We start from the raw sequence: 6,621 nt of genomic DNA, 5'->3' as shown, positions 1-6,621 counted from the left end.
TATAAATCAGTTTTCATTGAGCCATGAGAGGTTTTGTCCATACCACTTTCCAGAGAAGTCAGGGATCATGTATCAGAAGTGAACACCAAATATTTTGAGTGGTACCATCACTCTTTTAATCCTTTTGGGTGAAAAATTTAATATCTATATGTCTACAGACAAGTCAATTGGTACAGAGAAATTTTGTAAGAAAATGTTTGCAGCTACATGCGCTGATTTTCAACCCTTAGCTGGGCAACAAAATATTCTGAAAAATATACATTGAACCAGCCGGACTGGCAAAAAATAATTTAACACACAGCAGAACGTAGGAATCTCCCACTACAGTCAATGCCTATGTATGGGTTGAGAATTCAGATAATGTATTCACTTAACACTTTAAACAACTTTTAGATTAGGCATAGAAATACACTGTTCGTTACTCAATAATTATGCGATTTACAGACATTTACAGATGAATCTCTAAGCCTTTTGATCTAAAAAGAATGGACAGATTTATTTGAACACTTGCATGCATAACCATGACGTATAGGAACTTAAACAATTAACATATTTAGTTAATCAGCACAGAACATCCAATAATGTGTCTGTTACTGCTCTAACAGAAATCTGGAGGTGCTATAAGAACGTGTGTAAACGTTACCATGCAAAAAAAAAAAAAATGGTGAGAATGGTTATGCATATGGAATGTTCTTAACACGTTTAAGGCGACATTAAATGCAGCGTTATGAGCTTTAAAAGGTATGAGATCATTGGATTGTCAGAAGTTGGATAGTTAATGTATGACAAATCGCCGTTCGTGTGCGTCCTGATGCCTAAACACTGGACGCTGTTGGCAATCACTGCCCTCCCCACAGCATTAGCATTAGTAGAGGCATACGATGCAAGAAAGCAAGCTTATGCAGCATCAGCCAAAAAAAAACAAAAAAAAAAAAAAACCCTCCCATTTCACCCCTCCATTTGTTCGAAATGCCTGTCCAGCTCAACCTTAAAATTTATTTAGGCTATCAACTTCCACAACAAAAGATGGAAGGCTGTTCCACCAATTAACTATCCGCTGGCTAAAGGCAAATTTCCGTACATCTATTCTATAACTGTCTTTCCTCAATTTGAATCCGTGCCCCCCTCACGTTCTTAATTTGAGCAAGAGGAAGAATTCCATCAGCATTCAGCTTACTCAACCCATTAAAGGCCTTATACACCTCAATCAGATCACCACGCAGGTGCGTGCTGCAATTTGCAGAACTTAAGCCTTTCTTTGTAAGAGCACCCCTTTGTTCCCCTCACGAATCTTGTTGCCCTTCTTTGTACTCTACATCCTTCCTAAAATGAGGCTTCCAGACCTGTACATAGTACTGTAGGTGTGGTGTGACCATTGCATTGCATTGTATAACGAGATAATCACATCCCTGTCCCTGCTAGCAAAATTCCTATATATCATTGACAAGACTCCATGACCTGCCCTGGCAGCCCGTCTGCACTACTCAGCGAACTTCATATTTGACTGCACAATTACCCCCAGGTCTTTTTCACTTTCCACCTCTCTGAGTGTAGTACCACACAGTTGGTACGTTTCTCTTCGGTTATTGCTACTCATATGCAGTACTTTGCATTTGTCAATGTTAAACTTCAGTTGCCATTTCTCAGCCAATTTGCCAACTTATATAGATCCAGTTAGAGTAGCATACTGTTTTTACTGTCGTTAACAACCCTGCCAACCTTTGTATCACCTGCAAATTTGGAGATTGAACCTGATATACCTTCATCAATATCATTGATAAATATACAAAATAACAATGGTCACTACACCGAACCCTGGGGAACTCCACTAATAACATTTGTCCATGAAGAGCAGTGTCCATTGATTACTACTCTCTGTCGTCTCTTACTCAACCATCCCTTTATCCATTGTAGCAACTTACCCTTAATGCCATACCTCTCCAATTTGTACAGCAGTCTTCCATGTGCAACAGTATCAAAAGCTTTCCTGAAATCCAAGTATATGATATCAAAATTATTTTTTGGCATTCAGTTCCTTTGTGACCACATCATAGTATCCAATTAAAGTGGTCAGACAAGATGTCCCTTTAACAATCCCATGCTGTGTCTTAACTATTACTGCACTCTTGTCTAGATGATCCTGCAATGCTTCTTTAACCAGTGATTCCATTATTTTCTCGGAACACAAGTTAAACTAACAGGTCTATAGTTACTTGTGTCACCTTTTGAACCCCCTTTGTGAATTGGTGATACATTTGCACACTTCCAGTCCATGCGGACCTCCCCTGAATCCAAAGAAGCTCTCATAATTATGGCAAAGGATTTGCTTACTTCCTTTGCTGCCTCCTTTAATATAGCTGGATAGATTCCATCCACCCCAGGTGCCATTTTTATGTTTAACTTCAACAATTTCTCCTCCACTTTGCTCCCTGTTAGAGTTTGATAAAGTTCTGGCACTCCTCTCATTGATGATGTAAAAGAACTGTCTGAATCCCATCAATGACGCAAGGAATTTTATAGGTCTTTGTGATAACGTGGCTGACTTAGTTGGTCTCAAACGAGGGTAGCATGGTATTTTATTTCCGGAAACGGGTTTTTGTCCAACAAACAGCAAATCGACCACAGAACACACGCAATTACAGACATATATATACGGCGCAATATGATCCAAGTCGCTGATGTGTCTAAAACTCTACTACACCAACCAATGCTCTGGTGAAATTCGGCCAGAATGGGAGGATCAAAGGATTTGGCAGCCAGTGACAAGAAACAGATTTGTTACAATCTGCCAGATTTACAGTATCCTAACATTGTCCCTGTCTGCGATCATGTTGGAAAGCATGATTAGCAGATGACTGTAAAAAGTGTGACTGCATATCACGTCATCCACCTTTGATATCCCAAAGCCATGGTGCTCCGTGTATATTGTGCGTTCTGAGGTCGATTTTCTGTTTGCTGGAAGAAAAACCAGTTTCCGGGAGAAAAAAAAACACGCTACTCTGGCTGAGGCCGACTAAGCCATGTTGGGAAAAAGACCCATAAAAATTCCTCCCGTCATCGACGGGATTCAAATACAAGGCTTTTTCACCTAGTGTGGGGATGAAGGCGATCCAATCAATTGTGCTATCCACGGGGGCATCAGTGTCTGCAGTGATACAAGAAAAGAGCTTCTTGGAAGATGAAAATTTTAACATCTTTAGATGAAATCACGTTTATTTGGGCTTCACTGGCGATTGTATACACGTCTGGAGACACATTAGGGACAGGGCCAATCAAACCTTCAAGGAGTAGCATATCAGAACAACACCGTAATCATTGTATGAAAAGCCATTTGTTACAAGAGCCGTTCATCTTTAGTCATTACTGATGATACGCTGACAGCAAAGTTGTTATAGGATTTTAGGTGCATCAGCAATTTAGGCCATATTGCGCATTTAACATCTCTATAAATTGCATGTGTTTAGTGGTCTATTTGCTGTTTATTGGATGAAAACCATGCTACCCTCGCCTGAGTTCAACTAATTCAGCGGCGTTGTGAATAAGACCCATAAATATTCCTCACACCACTGGCAGGATTGAAACTCAGGTCTTTTCCAACTAGTGTGAGGAAAACAGTGATTAATACCAACTGTGCCACCCATGTGGGCCTGACAGCAGTTGAACCCATTCTAAGAGCGATGCGTGGACGCATTTGAAATCATTCTACAACCAGCGCTTTTGCCCTTTCTATGTTCCACCAGGTAATGCCCACCTACATACAGCTGTCCTATCCTAAAGTACCTATGTGAAGTAGATGTGTTGTTGTTGTTTGGTTTTTAGGAGCATTAGCAACTAAGGCCATATTGCTCCGGGGATATGCGGTGGTCATTCCCTGACCTTTCCGCATCCTCTGTATTTGGTGGTCATGGGCTTGAATCCCGGTCTAATCAAGAAGTGTGTGCTTTGCACTGCTGCTCCTGCCCACCTGGCTACGGAGGCGCCAGGTAGATGTACTATCGTGGCTTGCATATTCAGACCTGCCACCCATCTAATGCCTTTGGGACATCGTTGGATGTTTTCATGGCTACTAAGCACTGTTGCTTAACTCACAGCACAAGCATTGCTTAATGTTTCCCCAAGATGACATTTGCTGCCTTTTTGACACTCTATCAAGACATTTGGCCCCTTGTAAAACTGTTCATTGAGGCCATATATCATACCAATGTTCAAACCAAACTATTATATGTTCTCTACTCTATTTGCCTGTTTTGCTGGACGAAAAAATCCGTTTCTGGAGAAAAATCCTTGATATCCATGCCTTAGACCGACTAATTGAGTCATGAAGTGAAAAAAGCCCATTAAGGTTCCTCGCATCATCGATGGGATTGGAACCCGGGCATTTTCCACCCGATTTGGTCAGGATGGCGATGATACCAATGTTCAATGAATATTGGTAAGTAAATACTGCTTGCTCATATCTGGTGAGTTTAGGCTTGGTACACACACCCAGGGTGGGTATCATCATTCTTCTCTTTCTTGGTGATTCCCTTCTACTTCTGACTCTCTCCCTCGGGATAATTCAGAAAATTTTTTTTTTTTTTGGTTGGTGCAGCATAAGCCCCAGGCTTCCTTGCACCATATGGCTAATAATAATAATAATAATAATAAACTCAATTTTTTTTCTACACCGATATCTAGTGTTTTCTACAAATGCTGTTGTTACATTGATATCCAGTGTTCCCACATGTGCTATCTAGAAATACTTTAAACTGATAACAACAGCCCAACAATAGCTGTTGGACAAACACTGATAGGCAGATGGACAAGCACTGGACTTTCTCCAGGATATCCAGGAACTCATATATGATGCTACACTGGGTTGTTACTTTATTATGAATATCTACCCTTTTCATGAAGTGGAGTGCTCCTTTAGTAACAGATTACTTGTTGGCACAATGCATAAAGCAGGTAGGCAGATAAATAGGCTGCTGTGTATGCAATGCAGTGTGAGAATGAGCAAGATGAGATTTAAGTCACTGTGAACTTGACATGATGATCAGAACCAGTATATCAGAAACTGGAACCCTGCTGGAATTTACATGTACGATTATGCTTTGGGTGTATTGAGATTGTTACAATAAACATTCACCCAATGGAGATGTTGTGGGCAGAAACAGCTTGTTGATGCAACAGGCTAAGGAAAGCTGATAAGATTTGTTCCAGGTAATGGAAAGGCTACAGTCATATAACAACCTAGTACCACAGTGGTAACTAAAGAGGCACACCTCATCATACCTTGTCACTGATGAGAGTATTGCAGCCAATGACAACTGGGTTTCACTCCTGCCAACAAAAAACAAGATGATAGTCACAGTGGGCTCAGTATTTGGATGCCACTAGTTATCTGGAAATTGTTTTAATCTGTGAATGGGTTATGCACTTATTCACTCTCCTTTTGGAGAGTGAATTCTGCCTACTGCAGGGGGTTCCCGAGTCACTAAGTCACAATTCAATTGAGAAACTCTTTTCGAATGAGCAAAAAAAAAAAAAAAAAAAAAAAAAAAATTCCGCACTTTTTTTGAGTAGCGATTCACAGCCATCCAATTTGCAATTGAGTCAGTATGGACCAGAATCTCTGTGGCACTCTTTTGACATCTCAAGTCCAGTCCATGCCATGATGAATTCAGGCTTTCTGGGGGCTGGGAGAGGCCCTTTTTGCTATTAGGTAGGTGTACCTAATGAAGTGGCCACTCAGTATAGTTTATGTGTATTCAAAACACTTGTTAGAATGTAGTAATGCTGTGCTGTTCCAAACCTGCAATGTTAGACTTTCATTTTTGTTTTGGAGGAAGTGTATTTAACTCTCCAAAGGACCATATCTGGTTAGTTGATAGACAGCTGCGCAAATCTAAGATTCAACGTTATAGCCAACCAGTTTTAATGAAAATTCGTAAGACTTCGATTTATGCAGTATGTTAGAAGCACCCAAGTTATTTTAGCCTTCACCACTTTCTTTGTTAGTTAGCTTCCACTTTTCTCACCTCTTTAAAGAGGAAAGGAGGCGTGGTGAAGTTTCTTTGCCTTCATAAAAAAACGAAAATTATTAATGCTTCTCAGTGCTCTGAATTTTTTGAAGCTGTTGCTGTTTGAGTTGGTTTGTAGCATATACAAAGTGTATTAACTGTTATTATAGTGGTAGTGTTTTTCCCCTTGTGATTACCGATTGTATTTGGGAGTTAATTTGGTTTTTATCTGTTGTTAACTATCAGGACCAGATACTGCCCATATTTTAATAAATCTTCCAACACCCCTATAAATAAAGAATAACAATACAGCGTATCCAGTGTGCATAGAAACACTGGATACGCTGTATTGTTATTCTTTAATCATGGAATCCAGTACCACAGGCCCATTTGCCTTCACCCCTATAAATATTACTCAGCACTTGCTTGACTAGTTCTCAGTTTGGTTGCAAGGAACTATTGTCTCTACCTACTGGCAGAATACCCATTTGGATCACGCATTTTCCAATTTTTTAGGGTTTTAAATAAGCAGCATATAAATGTTTCTAAACACTACACTTATTGCAATTATTGTAGAACATTATCAGATAATGCAGGAGCCAAATAAGAAATGGTGTGT

The sequence above is a fragment of the Mastigoproctus giganteus genome, chromosome 2 (genome assembly GCF_048544385.1).
Source record: "Mastigoproctus giganteus isolate SK-2022 chromosome 2, ASM4854438v1, whole genome shotgun sequence".
NCBI classification, from domain to species: domain Eukaryota; kingdom Metazoa; phylum Arthropoda; class Arachnida; order Uropygi; family Thelyphonidae; genus Mastigoproctus; species Mastigoproctus giganteus.
This window is presented reverse-complemented; position numbering follows the sequence as displayed.